This window comes from Nyctibius grandis, chromosome 2, assembly GCF_013368605.1.
Source record: "Nyctibius grandis isolate bNycGra1 chromosome 2, bNycGra1.pri, whole genome shotgun sequence".
Classification (NCBI taxonomy): Eukaryota; Metazoa; Chordata; class Aves; order Nyctibiiformes; family Nyctibiidae; genus Nyctibius; species Nyctibius grandis.
In genome coordinates, this window is record NC_090659.1 from 3,047,210 (window position 1) to 3,067,151 (window position 19,942).

Genomic DNA, 19,942 nt, shown 5'->3' on the forward strand with positions numbered 1-19,942 from the left:
ATTCAGGCTGTTTTCCAGCAACAAACCAAATTCCATTCTGGGAAAGAAACATATTGAACGACATAATAAAGTGTAAGAATGACAGCATTTGTATTTGATATGGACTGAAACAAATTTGAGGCTAACAGGAAAGAACTAATGGAAATGGAATATGACTACATTGGGCTCTCCTATGTGTTTTATTTCCCTAGGGTTGAATTTGTATTCAAACTATGTTAGATATCTCCCTGAAAAGATTACACTGTGGAGGACAAATAACTAATTTAATAGAAATGAATCACACTGTGAGGTATGTCTTTAAAGATCTCACTCTGACAAATATATCTGCTACAATCAGCTCTCTACTTAATTCTTAATATGAAGTAGGAAATCCATATTGGAATCAAGTATTTGACTCAATTTTACTGTCATCAGAAAACATGTAATACACCTTCCTGCAGACTCTTCCGAAATAACAATCAACCATAGAACAAAAGGAAGCTCACCATATTTTACAATGAAATGATGAAATGGAACATGTTTCTTCATGGGAAACATGGGATGTAAATGTGTGAGCAATATTACTTGTACTGGTAGCTCATGCCCTATATACCTGCTTTTTACTAAATCATATATGACCAGAAAGGTACATACAAAAGCTGGGGCCCCTTTTTAGTGGAGAGGAAGTCCAAACCAATGACAGTTCTGACTCAGACACAATTTTGTGTGTCTTTCCATTGGTTTGGTGTATGCATTTAAGATTAGACAAACATGATTTTTACATTAAGAAAATTAATTGAAAATGCAGACCCTATCAGATCTTGCTGTGTTATGCAACTATATAAATCCAACAATGAAATACATACAAAAATGTTGTTCAGGATTGGAGTTACAGAATGCTGCTTCAGGATTAATACAAGAGGACATTTGAGAAGGAATATATATCTCACTGTAACACTTCCAAAATAAGTGGGATCCTTTCAGTTAGATGGTACACCTTGACTAGGTGTGCACAGATAAAGACCCAAATTCACAAAACCCCATTTTTCTTAAGACAGATAAGCCCCCTGATTGTGGTTCACAAAGTGGTCCCCAGAAGTAACATGCTGGCCCAGCCAAGGGTATCACATGCTGTGTTTGAGGACCAACAGTAGGTTGGTTTGGACAGGAGTGCCCCAGACTTCTCTGCCACCGAGCACTTTGTACCCTGAAGCTGCAGCCAGAGGAGTTAGTGCTCGTTCACTGCAACTGATTTATCTCACAGTATTTAGCCATGCAGAAAGGTCAGAAAAAGGAGTTGCATCAGCTCTTCTTACCTTTTAGTTTGCTTTCATTATTTTCACTTTATCACTACAACCTTGTCTTTAGCAATTGAAAGGAGTGCAAATACATTTCCCACTATACCTCTTGAAGACTGCTCAGTTTGTCAATGTTCACCAGTATCCACCAACCAGGAGCAGATAGGATGGATCAACATCTCTCAGTCACAGTGCTGCAAAGCAGGATGACTTGCACAATGCTCTAAACATGGTAGACAATTCAAAATTATTTTTTTCTTGAGCTTCGAAGTATTGGCATCTGTTGCCTCTAAAGACACCAGCTACTTTTGTCACTGCTCAGTATAGAGCAAGAGGGCTTTTTTTCCTGCAAAGGCAACAGACCTTAATATCAGAGCATGCATAAACTGCATGAAAATCCTCCTTCCCTTGAACATATGACACTTGTGGTTGTCCAGAAATACGGGTTTTGAAAGTGCCAGAAATGCAGAAATTCAATTGCAAAATAGGAATAATGTGGATTGTTCAGCATCCTGTGGCACATTAAGCAAGTATTTCTTCGGAAACATAAAATCCCAGAAAAATCTCAAGAAGAAATTTGTTTGTGAAGATTTGGGCTGGCAGGAAAAGGCAAGCTTCGAAACCTTAGATAAAGCTCACCACACAGGACAAGTGGATCATACTGAGTGCAATGCATCTGTGGGCAAATTTGCCTTCATAACGCCAATGCACTCTTCTGAAAGTATAATTTGGACATGAGAGATGCAATAAGCCTTGCGCTGCTGCTGTATGCAGGGACCAACTTCATTCATTGTACACAGTTTGATCATGGGAGCACGGAGTAGAACTATTTTTTGGCTTAATATGAATTTTCTAGTAAATCTGATACAGCAAAATGCTCTTTTCTTTTTAATGGAAGGCAGTTCAAAGAAATGGCTTAGAAAACAGACAAACCAGCCTGCTTGGGAAAAGGCAGTCATTGTCCTTGCTTCAGCGAGAGATCAAAGGCAAGCAAAACTGCAGTGACTTTCTGCACCCTCTCACTGATCTCTAAAATGCAGTAGAGATCCTGAGACGTAAAAATAAATTCCCCTAGAAAGGAGTTTTGCTCTGTTTTTTCACCTTAAAAGTCACAGCTGAACTAAAGGCTCTGGAATATGTCTTAATGTGCTAATTGAATTTAAATGTACTCAGAGAAGGGTACAGGATCACATAGAAATCTTCACTCCTGGGCTTTCATCAGTGGACTTTTTGTTTGTTTATTTTCCACATTCCGGTACTCAGCATGAAGTCGAGTCTTCCCCCCTTTTGATAGGATCCGGTGAATATAAAATATATATATATATATATATATAAAATCATATAAATAATCTTAGCAAGAAGGTTATTTGGTCATTCCTTCTCTCTATATTTAATTCGCTCAAAAAATGATGGTATGGGGAAAATAGGAAAAAACCCCCACCTTCCTGACTCCACTACAGTCCAGAAGCTAATTTTCTGACATGTTTAGCAAATACAGAAATTTGGGGCAGGGGAAGAGGGGAAAGCTACAAGAAAGAAAAAGAAATCTCTTGTACATGGGAGCAGAAGTTACCAAAGCCCAGAACATCCCACTGAAATATATGATTGTTACAGGGAAAATCTCCTCAGTTCAGGTGGTTTAATTCAAATCAAGATCAAACAGTTTATTGATTTATTAACAGCACATAAATAACTTGCAGTCTGTTACCTATACATTCAGGATCAATACCAGCAATAGAGGAGATTCATCACAACACTAGACACTTGTAAAATGTTATTATGCACTTGCAGACACCTCACACCTTCCCATGCCACCTCCCGCAGGCATGGCACCCATGGGCGCACAATCTCCCGTGCCCTGGCAGCAAGGGCTGCATATTGCTTTATCGCTCCTTTTCAAGCTGGCTCCTCCTTTTTCCAAATTCCCAGGTTACTGTTTAATCCAGCTGATGGTCACCTTCCTGAGAGATGCCTCAGGAAAGATGGCAAACAACCTCTCAGGCAACTTTTGGGTGTTTAAGTGAGTGGGTTTACTTTCACTTTTCTAGCTTTGCAGCTGTTGTTATCCAGGTCATATGACCAAAAGGAGGGGTTGTGCAGGTCCCCTGTGCATTCACCCTTTGCACCCCTGTCCTCGAGAACTCTCTGTACAACTGAGCATCCTACCAGCTGCTGCTATCCAGAACATCTGACCAAGAGGAGGGACTCTGTGGGCACCCCTATATAAATGTTTTGATATGATAAATGATGATATGATGGGGTTTTGCCTTGAAACGGGATACATTTTTAGAAAGCCAACTGCTTTCACATGAAATGCTTTCAAATGCCCCTGAAACTTTGGCACAGTTGCAGAGAACATTGTGAGGAGCGTAGTCTGTGCATAGGATTAGGAAAGGGGGAGGCTACAGTCACAATGATGTGGACTTTAAAAAGAGCTCAGTACTAGTCCAACTCATATACAGAGGTATTCAGCCCTCTGCACATACAAAACCAAGATCCATAGCATTCATTTACTTGGTGTAGTGTCTGGCGTCAGGCTGCTCTTTTAATGCCCATGGGGACTCCGTGATACTGCTCAGCTGTTTTTAAGAATGAGGTGCCTGCACCTGCAAATAGTTTGCACAGAACCCATTGCAAGGGGTTGCATGTCAAAGGCCTCTCATGTGGATGCACCCCACCAAAGCTTTGAATTAAGTCTAATGAGATTTGCCCTGCCCTTTTCTCAGTTCAGGAAGATGGTTTTGCCTTTGCATGCTGGGGGCAAGAAATAGTGTCACCTGTAATTAAAGCTAGACAAGCTAGGGAAATAAAATCAGTGAGCCAGACTGCCCAGGGAGGCCACGCTGGACCCAAGGACCTCACATGTGGCTGCAAGGTGGACACTGTAGCTTTCCCCACACCCGCATGAGAGTGTGTGTTTCAGAAAGAGGAATGACAAATTTTAGGGAGAACACGTCACCATTTAGCACCTGGAAGATAGTTTCAACATTACAGTCTAGCTTAGCTCAGCGGAAGAACCTCAGCTTTCCATTTGTGTCTATCAAAGGCTCTCTGAAATAGGCAAATCTTTTACAATCAGACTCATGCAACTATCTCAAAAGCCAGAGCATCCAACTTTGTGTAATTTGTTCCAGAAAGCATTTTTTTTGTGCATCAGAATGAGTAGTAATCCTGAAAGCGACAATTTATGCTATAAATATATAACCTGATATAAAGGCAGCTACAAACATGTTTATCATTTACTTTGTGGTAACAAAAAAATATGAGCTAAATTGGATCTGTAATAAAAATAAATGAGTGCATGACACAAATAATTACTTTTACAATTAGATTTTGGATTTTCTATTATGCACTATCACTTAAAGATTTTTAAAATCACTTTGGTGGGGAAGGAAATGTATGCAGTTTATTTATTAGAAGTTTTTTAACACTAGTGTTTCCGTATTTTCGGAGTCAAAACATCTCATCTAGCTACATTTCTCCCAAAGTATTGTATTTGGGTAAAATATTTGGACTGTGCCAAAATTTATTGTAAAACATTCACAATATTCATTGTTTATGTCTCAGAATAACAGTTGTCTTCCTAATGGTTCACAAAGTCAAGTTTATTGAGCCAAGTTGTAGGGTCTTTTTTTTAAGATTTAGTTGATTTTACAATTTTTATAAATTTCAGGTTTCATTTTAAGAAAAATGAAGTGTCTTACTATAAATGTTAGTGTAATCAAGTGGTGACTCTCATCAAATTCGCATTATAAATAGAGGTTCTGTGGGTTTTGGCCCTAATTCTCTTAAAGTTGCATGGTTAGTTTTAATCAGACATTCACTATAATTAGTGAATAAAGCAGAAAAGCTGAGATTGGGCAGTTTTTCCTCACCTCATTTTTGGCACACTATCAACCATGCAACAAAACCAACACAGTTGCTTTTCTGCCCACCTGGAAGTGGTTGTAGCATTATGACCTACATATTTTCAAAAGCTTCAGTAATATCATTTACTGATACTTCATTCTGACTCTTTTCAAGGTACCATGACTGATATACTTTTTTATAAAATCAAAAAAATAAAGTATTTGCCAGTAGCCACCTCTCCTTCAATACGCAGATGCACACCAGTTCAAATATTTGAAGGCCTATTGTGATTAACAATGACAATGTTTAAAGCAACCTCTGCACAAATGCATCATTTCTAAAATATCAAATGTAATAATAGTGCTTCAGCATATGTTGGCATTAAAATCAGTTGAAAAGATAAAACAAATCTTTCACAGCAAAAGCTTTAACTAGGCCTATAACAGGAGCTTTATGACTCAGGGCCTAGACTGCTCACTGCTCTTTCTTACTTAGATCACCCTAGATAATGCAATATGTATCTGCATCTTTATGAAAGTCACTGTGTTAACATCAAATCATTTTTGGGCAGGGGTGACTCATGTGACTACGTCTCAGCAAACAAACTCATCCTCATGTCAATTATATTTTTGTTATGCACAGAAGCTATAGACTACTATGTATTGTATCTTCCTAGTATAGACATTTTAGTCCAGATGCTGAACAGAGTTTTAGTCTAGATGCTGAACACAGTTTTGCCTTCTCCACAGTCACTGGGAGCACTGTCCTGAGTGGGACTGGCAGGAGCAAACAGGCCAGGTTAAGTGTTCAACATTCAGGCATTGCTGTACACTTTAGTCCCTGTGAACGACTGGAAGGTGGAGGAAGCTTGCAGCCAACGTGCAAGAAATCTGGTGCGCGAGAAAGGGAAAAGGGTTCTGGGTGAAACTGCAACGTTTTTATTTAATTAATGATTCCTTTCTCTTGCTCTTTCTTTTGGCAAATTCAATTGAGATAGAAGATACCTAAACGTAGTTGTTGGGGAACCAGAGCATTCCTTCACTGTATTTATCTTTGCTCTCACTGATTTTTATTAAAGGATTATTTTTTTCTCCTATAATATAGCCAGAGACACTGACTTATCTTTGGAATTTGGGCTTGTACCTTTAGTTACATATAGGACCTTGCTTCTGCTCACATTAACATTTATACGTGCACTTAATTCTCCTCACCTGAGTACAATTAAGAACTTGCATATGCATTTGCAGAACTGGGGCCAAAATAATTATAGTTTACACAAGATTCTGACAGGGAAGTATTTCATTACTGCAATTAATCCTTTAGAGCATTATGAAATGGCCAATTTCTCAGAATAAAACAGAATATTTGTTGCTAATCAAAGGTAAAGTTTATGTAATAGGAATAGATGATATTTAATAGCATAGGAATATATAATATTTAACAGCTCCATAATCCATGGTTATTTTTATTTCACTAATATTTATTGCAAAAGAGAGAGAACGAGAAAGCCTTCCCTTATGCTATCGGAGACAATTGGGTTACATTTTTACATTAGGTGGCACTAATTCCCTATTAACTGGTATTAACATAATATGCAAGAACACTTCAATTTCATAGAGCTAATGTGTAACTTGAGTGCTGTTACACTTCACAAAGCATACAGTACAGTGCTAAATGAAGGATTGTCTGTACCTTATACAAGTTCTAATAACCTTCAGCTGTTCTTTAGCACCATTCAAGTCAGATCACGTTTTGAGATGATGGACAATTTCAGAATCCTGGACCAGTCTCAGATATCCTGTACATGTCCCTGTCAACTGCCATCATAAGGAACTGGTGTTAAATCAGATAATTAACCATTCTTCAATGGGATAGATAGTAGAAAACAATTGTCAAGGGTACCAAGTAATTGCATTCAATTACAAAGTAACTTTTTATTACACACCAAAAGATTTTCCTATCAATTAAAAGACGCAAAACAGTGTGATCTATTGTAGAGAGTGATGTGGCATACACAAACACCAGTTCAGATGTAAATTCTCTGTATGCTTTATTACCAAGTTCACTGGTTTAAGGTCTGTTTTCCTTCTTCAGTGCAGCACATACCCTGCCAAGCCCAGGCACAGAGCTTGATGAGCCACAGTAAACTGGTTGATTTCAGAGAAGTCACGTTGGGGCGGGAGAAAGGGGGAAGCAAGAGACAGTTGCTTCAAAAAATACAGCCAGAGATAGCTGTCCATGCACAGTAGTGCAACTCAGGCAGATGTTGCATTGTGCCATTGAACCACAGAATCACAGAATCAATCAGGTTGGAAGAGCCCTCTGGGATCGTTGAGTCCAACTGTTGCCCTGACACCACCCTGTCAACTAGACCATGGCACTAAGTGCCATGTCCAGTCTTTTCTTAAACACATCCAGAGATGGTGACTCCACCACCTCCCTGGGCAGCCTGTTCCAATGTCTAATGACCCTTTCTGAGAAGAAATTCTTCCTAATGTCTAACCTGAACCTCCCCTGGCGAAGCTTGAGGCTGTGTCCTCTTGTCCTATCGCTAGTTGCCTGGGAGAAGAGGCCGACTCACACTCCGCTACAACCTCCCTTCAGGTAGTTGTAGACTGCAATAAGGTCACTTCGGAGCCTCCTCTTCTCCAGGCTAAACAACCCCAGCTCCCTCAGCCATTCCTCATAGGTCATACCCTCCAGACCCTTCACCAGCTTGGTCGCCCTCCTCTGGACTCACTTCAACACTTCAACATCTTTCTTGAAGTGAGGGGCCCAGAACTGGACACAGTATTCAAGGTGCGGCCTCACCAGTGCCGAGCACTGAGGGACGATCACTTCCCTAGACCGTCTGGCTACACTATTCCTAATAGAAGCCAGAATGCCATTGGCCTTCTTGGCCACCTGGGCATACTGCTGGCTCATGTTTAGCCAGCTGTCGATCAGCACCCCCAGGTCTCTTTCCGCCGGGCCGCTTTCTAACCACTCTTCCCCCAGCCTGTAGAGCTGCAGGGGGTTGTTGTGGCCGAAGTGTAAGACCCGGCACTTATTCTTGTCGAACCTCATGCTGTTGGTCTTGGCCCATCTATCCAACCTGTCCAAATCCCTCTGTAGGGCCTTCCTACCCTCCAGCAGATCGACACTCCTACCCAGCTTGGTGTCATCTGCAAATTTACTGAGGGTGCACTCAATCCCTATGTCTAGATCATCTATAAAGATATTGAACAGCACCGGCCCCAGAACTGAGCCCTGGGGAACCCTCGTAGGACCAGCTCCTGCAGGGTGAGTGCATAAAGCATCACGTTACCATTGCCTGCCTTGTGCCTGGAGCAGCTCAGGCACATCATATTCCAGGCAAGCTCACAGAGAAAAGCACAGGCTGGGCACCATGGTAAGGACTCTCTATAAAATCAGTCAGCCTGCTTACGTGAAATGGAGCACTGGGCTCCAAGCAAGGTGGGTTTGAGTACAGACATCACTTTATCCATGTAAGGATTTCTGTAAAACAACTGTGATTTATTGTCCGAATTTGATTTTGATTTAAAAGACCCCTATTTCCACCCACTGATCCACACATTTTAAAGTAACCCAGTCACACAGAATGGTGTTACAGCCTGCTTGCCATTCCCTGTTTAAATATATACACACCTATACATACATAGGCATTACTGCTTTTCTACAGTGCACAGGACACAGGAAGGCATGCGACTGAGCTTTCTAAACCTATTACTTAAGCATGTCATCTGCCAAGGGTTCAAAGAAGTCAGATGGGCTAACCATTTTACAATTACATTTTCCATTAGCTGTATTGTACAATCCATCGCCTTACGGCTCCCACCTTGGTGGCATTTTGTTACAGTGCTCAGTGTTTGCTATTGATAACTGCCAGGTTAATTGCTCAGGAGAGTCACAAGCTCTACTTGCCAGCACCAACACTGGAAAATAATTGACACAGTGGTGGGGGCAACTTTTCAAAGGGAAGTCTTTTAATGGATTCATGAATCAGGAGCGAGAAATCTCAAGAAGGAGCAGTAAATGAACAATTGATACAAACCAGAAGAAATGGCATTTCTGGAAGGTGAAAGTACATCTCTGAGAATGTGCAAAATTTATTAGAAGTTAGAAGGAGAATTATTAAGGAAGGAATATGTGGAATTTTCTTTTTACCAAAGTCCATTGCAACATAGTCCTAAAGAAAAATACCCCAAAAATCAAGATAAATTTCTTTATAGCATTTTGACATTTAAGTATTTGTGGTTAATTTACTGTTAGACTAATTAGAAGGTAATTTAGGTTTTCATTTTTACAGAGCAAAGAGCATCTCCCAGCCAAGACTAGCTCCCTGCTGGAGGTAGCAGTCAGACAACAAAATGTGTTCCCACACAACACCCACCCCAGCACATTACTGCCCAGAGTGTCGCTACAAGCAAACCATTATGAGTGGCTGAGGCTCATGTATTCAGCTATCAAACCTTCCCTTATGACGGCTGCTACCAGTGTGCCAACAGCCTGGGGAGATGAGCTGCGGAGAGTTGGTAGGCAGCATGTCTGAGATACATGCAGGGCTTCCTAAAATCAAAATTCACATTTCTCTGAGTGTTTTTTTCAGGTGGTCAACATATTTTAGGGTTTGACCCTATTGTTTTCCACAGGATCAATTTTCTTTTCTCTTAGAATTTTAGTAACTTTCTCATCAGTTACCTGTGCTGTTTTAAAGGGTGCTTATTTTCTTGACGGGTAGGCATTTGACCAGACATTATTACAGTATATTATAAACTGTTCTGGAGACAACCACATTTACAGAGTTATAAGATTTGTCTTATATTTTCGGTGATTTCTATCTCAAATATCCCCCAACCAGAAGGAAATTACCTAGCGTTATTTCCAGAGAAATGGGGCAGTTGCCATATTGGATCCTTCCCATGTTACATCTACTCCAGTGTTTGGATCTTCAGGTAACTTCAAAAAAACATGTTAGATTGTTTTCCAAGAATTGACTGGGTGGTCTGCCATAGTTTTCTGGGACTTGATGTCAAGTTAGTTGTAATAAACTATGTAACTGCAGTAGTATTAGGAGGGTCTCCTCCCAAATGTGAACTGATACAGGTTTAAATAAAGTTAACGTACAAATTTAAGGGAGTACAATACAGAGTGAGGAATAAAACCAATATTATTTAGGAAATGTTTGGAAACTGAAAATACGTAAGGTAAACAAAATATGGTATAAATAGGTCTACCTGAGGTTTGTTTGGTATTGATTTTTGCCTTTAATAGGCTTGGTTAACCTAACAGCATGCTCTTCATGGGAAACTAACTAGTATTTGGGTCTAGTGTGAGCAAGACACAGAATCAAAGCCCTTGTTTTGTGCTTTAATATAATTAATAAAATTAATTTCATATCTGCACTAGCATGTCAGATTAGAGCAATAAAAAGGTGTTCTGTTTCCACAGTTGGTATTTCTTAGTGAACTGCTTATTTTCACGGAAGCAGTTTACTGTGGTTGATCTAAGGAAAGGAAAATGTGGAGAAGCTTGGGAGGAGGCTGGGACAAGATATTACTTTCACAGCTTTGTGCAAATTAGGGTTAAACCTAAGCCAAAAGCCTAGATCTGAATTTTGAGATCTTTTTAAATTCCAGAGCTTTGAAGAATAGCTACGGATTCCTAAATAAACCATCCTAAACTCTCCTCAGGGTCTTCCAGAACTTGATTTGAATTTTTGCAGCTTAAGACTGCCTTTGCTATGAGCGCTTTGAGAACCAACTTTAACTGGCACTGAAGCATTTCCCTCAAAACTGTACAGGCCTATACACATACTCATCTTACCCTTCTCCATACTGGAGTTGCAGAAACCTCCTCTATTTCTTAAGTCAGATTTCCGACTGCTTGGTATCCAGTAAAAACAGTTTTTGCAACCCACTACAAAATCAAGGAGATGAGTTTCTGTCATTTTAAATGGGTGCAAGTGACTTTGGAAAGCCATGTCAGCTTTGTACAGTGCCTTTGAAAAAAACAAAGCGGGAGTGCTGCTCCAGCTCTGCTGTCAGTGTTTGTAGAATGACGCGTGTGAGGGGAGCAGTGGGGAAGGCTGAATGAGGAGCACTGTGGCATGTTCCTTTTGTAGTTTTGGACAATTCCAGACTGAACAAAAAGAACCGAAAGAGTTTGGCCTATTTAGCTTACCAAGAAATGTGGTGGGCATTTTTTTTTTTTGAGGGGGGTGGGGGGGTGGGGTGGATCTTGAGAAGTAATTTCACTGATGTATGTACGAAAGAAAATACTAATTAAGAGCTATTTAACTGAGAATTCTCAAAAAATAAACAATAGCTTGAAGTGAAGAGAGACAGATTGTACACTAGTAATCACAGAATCACAGAATCATTTAGGTTGGAAAAGACCTTTAAGATCATGAAGTCCAATCATTAACCTAATACTGCCAAGTCCACCACTAAACCATGTCCCTAAGCACCACATCTACACATCTTTTTAAATACCTCCAGGGATGGTGACTCCACCACTTCCCTGGGCAGCCTGTTCCAGTGCTTCATAACCCTTTTTCCTGATACCCAACCTAACTCTCCCCTAGCACAACGTGAGGGCATTTTCTCTTGTTCTATCACTTGTTACTTGGAAGAAGAGACTGATATCCACCTCCCTACACCCTCCTTTCAGGTAGTTGTAGAGAGCAATAAAGTCTCCCCTGAGCTTCCTTTTCTCTAGACTAAACAACCCCAGTTCTTTCAGCCACTCCTCATAAGACTTGTGCTCTAGACCCTTCACCAGCTTCGTTGTCATTCTTTGGACTCACTCCAGCACCTCAATGTCTTTCTTGTAGTGAGGGTCCCAAAACTAAACACACTATTCAAGGTGTGGCCTCACCACTGCTGAGTACAGAGGAATGATCACTTCCCTAGTCCTGCTGGCCACACTATTTCTGATGCAAGCCAGGATGCTGTTGGCTTTCTTGGCCACCTGGGCACACTGCTGGCTCATATTCAGCCAGCTATCGATCAATACCCCCAGGTCCTTTTCTGTCAGGCAGCTTTCCAGCCACTCTTCCCCAAGCCAGTAGCATTGCGTGGGGTTCTTGTGAACCAAGTGCAGGACCTGACACTTGGCCTTATTGAATCTCATACAACTGGCCTCAGCCCATCAATCCAGCCTGGTCATATCCCTCTGTAGAGCCTTCCTACCCTCAAGCAGATCCATGCTTCCGCCGTATTTGACATCATCTGCGAACTTACTGAGGGTGCACTCGATCCCCTCGTCCAGATCACTGATAAAGATGTTAAAGAGAACAGGCCCCAATACTGAGCCCTGGGGAACACCACTTGTGACCAGCTGCCAACTGGATTTAACTCCATTCACCACAACTCTTTGGGCCTGAACATCCAGCCAGTTTTTTACCCAGCAAAGAGTACACCCGTCCAAGCCACGGCAGCCAGTTTCCCCAGGAGAATGCTGTGGGAAACGGTGTCAAAGACTTTACTAAAGTTTAGGTAGACAATGTCCACAGCCTTTCCCTCCTCCATTCAGCAGGTCACCTTGTCATAGAATGAGTTCAGGTTAGTCAAGCAGGACCTGCCTTTCATAAACCCACGATGACTGGGACTGATTGCCTGGTTGTCCTGTACGTGACCCATGATGGCACTCAGGATGATCTGCTCCTTAACATTCCCTGGCACCGAGGTCAGACTGACAGGCTTGTAGTTCCCTAGATCCTTCTTCCAGCCTTTCTGGCCCTTCTTGTAGATGGGCATCACATTTGCTGACTTCCAGTCACCTGGGACCTCCCCGGTTAGCCAGGACTGCTGATAAATGATGGAAAGCGTCTTGGTGAGCAATTTCACCAGCTCCCTCAGTACACTTGGGTGGATCCCATCCTGCCCCATAGACTTGTGTGTGTCTAAGTGACACCACTTAGGTGTCACTTAGGCAGGTCACTAATCATTTTCTCTTGGATTATGGGGGCCTTCATTCTGCTCCCTGTCCCTGTCTTCCAGCTCAGGGGGCTAGATACCCAGAGAACAACTGGTCTCACTACTAAAGACTGAGACGAAGGTGGCATTAAGCACCTCAGCCTTTTCCTCATCCCTTGTCACTATGTTTCCCTCTCTATCCAATAAAGGATGGAGATTCTCCTTGGCCCTCCTCTTGTTGTTAATGTATTTATAGAAACATTTTTTATTGTCTTTACGGCAGTAGCCAGATTAAGTTCTAGTTGGGCTTTGGCCCTTCCAATTTTCTCCCTGCATAACCTCACAAGAGCTCTGTGGTCCTCCCGAGTGGCCTGCCCCTTCTTCCAAAGGTCATAAACTCTCTTTTTTTTTTTTCCTGACTTCCAGACAAAGCTCTCTGTTCAGCCAGGCTGGTCTTCTTCCCTGCCAGCTAGTCTTTTGGCACATGGGGACTGCCTGGTCCTGCACCTTTAAGAGTGTCCAGCCTTCCTGGACTCCTTTGCCCTTCAGGACTGCCTCCCAAGGGACTCTGTCAACCAGGCTCCTAAACAGGCCAAAGTCTGCCCTCTGGAAGTCCAAGGTGGCAGTTCTGCTGACCCCCCTCCTTACTTCTCTGAGAATCGAAAACTCTATAATTTTGTGATCATAGGGTCATAGGATCATAGAATTGTTTTGGTTGGAAAAGACCTTTAAGATCATCAAGTCCAACCGTTAACACTGCCAAGACCACCATGTCCCTAAGCATCACTATGCCCAAGACAGCCTCCAACCACCACATCACCCTCAAGTCCTTCTCTGTTCACAAACAACAGGTCCAGCAGGGTGCCTTCCCTAGTTGACGCACTCATCAGCTGTATCAGGAAGTTATCTTCCACACACTCCAGGAACCTCCTAGACTGTTTCCTCTCTGTTGTATTGTATTTCCAGCAGACATCTGGTAAGTTGAAGTCCCCCACAGGAACAAGGGCTAGTGATTGTGAAACTTCTCCCAGCTGCTTATAGAATATTTCATTTGCCTCTTCATCCTGGTTGGGTGGTCTATAACAGACTCCCACCATGATATCTGCCTTGTTGGGGTTCCCCCTGATTCTTACCCATAAACACTCAACCCCTTTATCATCGTCAAGCTCTAGACAGTCAAAATACTCCCTAACACACAGGGTTACCCCACCGCCTCTCCTTCCTTGCCTATCCCTTCTGAAGAGTTTATAGCCATCCATTGCGGCACTCCAATTGTGTGAGTCATCCCACCACGTTTCCATGATGACAATTATATCATAGTTTTCCCGCTGCACAATGGCTTCCAGCTCCTCCTGTTTGTTGCCCATGCTTCATGCATTGGTGTAGATGCACTTCAGTTGGACTATTGATCCCACCACTTTTCTGGGGGAGCAGAAGCCCTAATTCCTACCTGATCATTCTCAGGCACTTCCGTTTTTAACTCATCAATAACCATTGCGTCTTTGCTGCCACATGGATCTCCATCCTCTACCTCCACCGAGACAGCAGACCAAAGGACATTGCTATCACACCGTCCCTCAAACACTGGCATGCGGCTGCCAGGCTTACCTGTAGCAAGCCTGGTTTTATCCCTTTCCCCTTTCAAATCTAGTTTAAAGCTCTTTACATGAGCCCTGCTAACTCCTGTGCAAAGATCCTTTTTCCCCCTTGAGACAGGTGTACCCCGTCTGTCACCAGCAGGCCCGGTGTCATGTAGACCAACCCATGATAAAAAAAAAACAAAATTCTGCCAGTGACACCAGGTTCTAAGTCAGGTATTGCTCTGCTGGCTCCTTCTGTTTCATCCCTCATCTTTCCCTGCAACTGGAAAGATGCAGGAGAACACTACTTGTGCTCTTGATGACTTAACCCATTGTCCCAAGGCCCTGAAGTCTTTCTTGATTGCCTTCACAATAATATGCACATGGTGAGACTGATGGGACAGTCTACCAAGGGTCTAGTTTTACTTCGTCATGTCAAGACTGGACACTTTTCTAGAAGTTATACCTTTGCCAGAGACCAAAGAGGTTCTCATCAAACCAAGTATTTTTGCCCTAGAGAAGACTAAAATGTTACATCTCATGATAGATGAGATTAAAACAAATGCTTTAATGCTTTCTTCTGTATTAAAAATTTGTGATTTGTGAGTAAATATATGAAGACCCAAAGCCTCTTTTTTTTTTTGTTTAATTGCTGATGGCATAGGATGATCAGATAACATACATGAGAAACTGTACTGCAACCAATGAAAATATCCAGAATAACTGTAAATCACAGTCAGAAATTAGCATATGTTGCACTTCAATACAGTGACATGAGCTGAAATGAAAAGCCATAGGAAGCACAACATCAACAAATGTTTTTTTCTCTCCCACGCTATACCTCCCCTAATATCCATTTCCAACTAGAATTAGAGGAAATATCTTCTACCCCATTATCTCTGTTTAGACTTCTGCATAAAACCTGTTCTGAAGTCTGTGAGGTCCCTTACAGGGGAAAAAAAAAAAAAAAAGAAAAATAAAAAAGTAAAGGCTTATGTGTACAGTAGTAGGGATGCTACTGACAATTTCAGTAGTTCAAAATGTTTTTAAAAACTTGTAAGATGCTACACCCATTCAAACATCAAATTGCAGTTATCATGGCGGCACCAGAGCACTGAAGAGCAGAGGCACGAAATGCTAGGGGATGCTGTGTACACTGGTAAAAGGATGACAAGATTTGTGCTGCCCCAAGGATATGGACCCTCAGGTGCTCTGCTGATCCATGTGGGTGAGACCGTACTAAGAGTGTGAGAAATGCAGCTAAAGTATGAGGTGCCTGGGGCTGCTGAGCCACACAAATATTTCAGCAGGTGAAGTATTGCCAGCCTCACAACTGTGGGCACACCACTTTGAAAAGTCCTGGGTGCAGTTTCTGTAGCTGTCTATGATATTTAATCTGAAATAAAAAGAAAAAGGAACCAGGATTCAGTGGAGCGTCTCTGTAGCAGTGATGTTAATAAATGTTTAGAATAAAGCCTACAGTGTTAAAAAAATAGAAAATGTTCCAGAATCAAGGAAAAAGCAACAATGTCCCTTTCTATTTACTTGGGCTTAATTAGTCTACTAAAAGTAGACTATCATAATGATTAAGACAATAGCCTTCAACTCATAAAACACTCTGAGATACTTAATTCCCTCCTCCTGAATGTTTTTCTCACCATTTCGGCAGCATGAAAGAGCATAGAAGTGGATGATAATATACTAGCAGAATGACATTAAGGAAAATTAGATTTTGTATAGTGGGAAAAACCAAGTATGAAAAGTGGCTATGAGAGCACTTGTAGTGACCAGCCATTCTGCACTCATGGCTGGGGTGATAGCTGCAGTATGCTCTTTCAGAGTGGAACAAAACCCTGTGCACAGAAACATTCAGCATTTCTGTGTCCACACTTCATGATGAGTGTCCACATGAATGAGGATAATAGCATAGCTTGTACACTATGCATTTATGCCCTAAATCACAAATGCTGAGGTGGCTGTGTGCTAATACTTGCACTGCTAAGCCTTCAGAGTGGCTGGAAGAGCTGTCCTCAACACATGGATGTTGGCTATGATGAAATGACACTAAGAAATGTGAGAGGTAGCAAGAGAGACAGTAAGACTGCAGGCCCACAGGTAGTCACTGACAGAACTCATTAACAGCACCACCATGGATATAAAGCACATTAAGAAAACTAATGCTTTGCATATAACATCCCCAAGTGTAAGTGACTGCTAACAGTAAGTAACTGCAAGGCAGCAGGAAAATCAGACTCACTTCTGTTTCTGAATAGTTCCCCCACTCAGGTATAGAGCTTTATTTCACTCTGAACAGCAGCAAGGCCAATGGTATTGTCCTGCTTTCCAGCCCATCTCATGGTCTGTATAAACATTATGCATACAGCCAGCTATTGTCACCAGCAGGGCTAGAAAAACGGTGATGTTAAGAGGGTATTGACACTCCTATTCAGACAAAGTCTTTTTCTACTGATGTCTACCAGAAGAGGGGAGGATGGGACAGAGAAAGAAGTCAGCATTACATACACCAAACACAACATTACACTTGAATCACTTCATCTGACCTAAACCTGTAGGTACACAAGGACTCACATTGGACCGAAATTTAGTGTTGCATCTCTATTGAAAACAAGTTTGGATTTGAATGCTATTTCAGATATGACAATGCATTTTATTGAACAAGCTCTGATATCTTAATGTTCTTAATTATGAAAATGGTCAATTTTATATATTGCTCTACAAGGCAGCAAAAGCTGTTTAAGGTCCCAGGACAAACACAATATTTGTTTCTATTCTGAAGTCTGTTCTCTTCCCCTCCCCTGCTATATGTCATCTCTCCCTTTTCCTCTCTCTGGCCTCTCTCCTCCTTACACTTACCAAGTGACAGAAGTTAACAGGACAAGGGAAGGTCTCCAGCCCCCTTACTGCTGCAGACCTGCCCCAGCTGCCCTCCTGTGCTGGCAGCTCTGCTGCTTTGTGAGGGAAGGTGTTGCACTAAAAAGGTCTCACTGTACAGCTACATTAAAATTCAGCATCCAGATTCCCTTTAGGTTCCCAGCGGTGGTAATCTCCCAGCAGTGTCTGAACTATCCTTACAGGCAAAACCTGAACACATCAAAGTCCAAGAGCTCTCTCACACCTGGGTAAAAAGCACAGAAGTAACATACTCCCATAGCATATGTGTTAAAATCTATGTGGGCAGAGAAATTCATTCCTCAACTTCTCCTGTTGTGGACTTTTCCAGTAGGAAACAGCAGCCTTGAATACTGATTCAGCGTTTGTGTTTGGAATGGAACATCGAGAAGTACAACTTCACCTTATTACTGCTACAGTAAATGCAAGAAACCCTGCCTTTCCCCTGGGTTAGCAGCGCCAAACCAATATTCCCAAGGTATAGATCTCAGTGACTGGCTTAGTTACAACATTTTTTATTATTTCATCCTTTTAATCTTTCTGAGGGATGGAAATTGCAACAGTGCAACAACCTGGATCAGTATGCCTTGAATCAAATCTTTCTGCTCTGTATTCTCATTTGATGTGCACAGTTTTATTTGGCTGATTGATTGATAGGAATTTATGTCCATGTTTCTGGATAGTTCTGGTGACCTAAGCTACAGGATCAACTTATTTTTGGAGTAATAGCAGAGAATCAGCTAAGAGCTGTGTCAGCTAAAAGATGTGTTGTGTCCCAGAACAAGCAAAATATTCAGGGCCTGCACCCTCTCTTATCAGAGAGGCAGCTTCCCACCCTCCATATACTGATTTAGGTGGTAACATCCAAAAGCTCTGAACTGAAGGATGTTCTCCAGGCCTCTGGGTCTTCTATGCTCAGGGCAATGCCCTCACAAACGATGCAGCTCTTATACATTTCCAACTGCATAGAAAATGCGGGCATATTTATTTTAAAGTACAGTGAAGGATGATGTATCATGAATCGCCGTTATATCACCAAGGAAACGGACATATTCATCGGTTCCTAGAGTGTTTGCAAAGGCTATACAAATGTAGTGTGGGGCAGAATCATCATGGTTCAAACACAGATGTACCTGGAGTGGACATATGTATAAGAGCAAAGAAATACTGCACACCATTTCAGAAAATCAGGTGTATTAACAGAAAAAGAAGGGAAAAAAAAGCTGTAAAGTAATTTAAAATACAAAGGTAATGTAGGCAGGGAAAATTTAATTACCAGTTTGGAACCTGAGCAGAGTAACTCTGATTAATAGGCCTCTTTGTTGAAACCTGCTGTGGGAAAGTTAATCAGTGTTAGGGGCCAGGATCTCATTGCTATGTCACCCTCTGACAGCCCAAAACACTCAAGCCAAAAAGTAGAGGTAAGGTGCAGCACTGATTTTGGCTGTGGAGGGGGAGGGAATGGCAGCACTGATTACTTTTTCCTTAAATACCACTTCCTACAAATGTGATGGGTTTCCATTATCAGCTCTCCTATCAAGTTACTGACAAGGTAAAGGCTCACTTACCTTAGAAATCATGATGAGATCATAACTTAAGGAGATGTGACAGCAGGTATCATTTTATGTTATTTTCATACAGTTTTGGCTCCTTATTCAGTCTGTGCCCATCATTACCAACACAACTACATTCTTTGTTGAAAGAATGAAATAGTATCTTTTTATAAGGTCGGTTATCTTTTTATTATACTGTTGTGTCAGCTCCTGAGCTTTGGATGTTGCTTCTTAATTAGAAGCACAAAAAAACTTTAAACCACACCTCAGATAAACAATCTTGAAATAATTCCCCCCCAATGCAACTTTCCCTAATGAAATTGATAAGCTTAATTTTCTACTTCTACTCTCTGCTGAGAGTAGAAACCTATGTCCTACCCTAGCAGTAGCACCATACGGTGAATTTCTCACTTTCTGAAGTGAGGGGGAACAGCTGGATTCATCCCCTCCCAACAAGCAGGTGAAAAATGGCAGCTCAAATGAAGTGGGAACCTGTTGGCTGTTTCTAATTAGGATGGCTCTGCTGAGATGTTGTGCTCTCTTCCAAGGTTCTGAGTACCCACTTGCAGGAAGAGCAGGGATCAAGCCTGTATTCCCTTAAGGGCATGAGCACTTGAACTAGGGTCAGGGCCGGGTAATAGCTACTACAATTCCTGTGGCTGAGGATCTTGAAAACTGGCTGCCTTGAAAGAAAAAGGAACCTCCCCATGGCTGGACCTGAAATACTAGTACTATATCCTCCTGGTATAGTAGCCTAATGTTGTGCAGCAAGAGCACCTGAAAAAAATGCCATAAAGCCCAAAACACTCACACAAAACCTCAGTTCATTTTCCATGAAGGACATGGGAACCTTC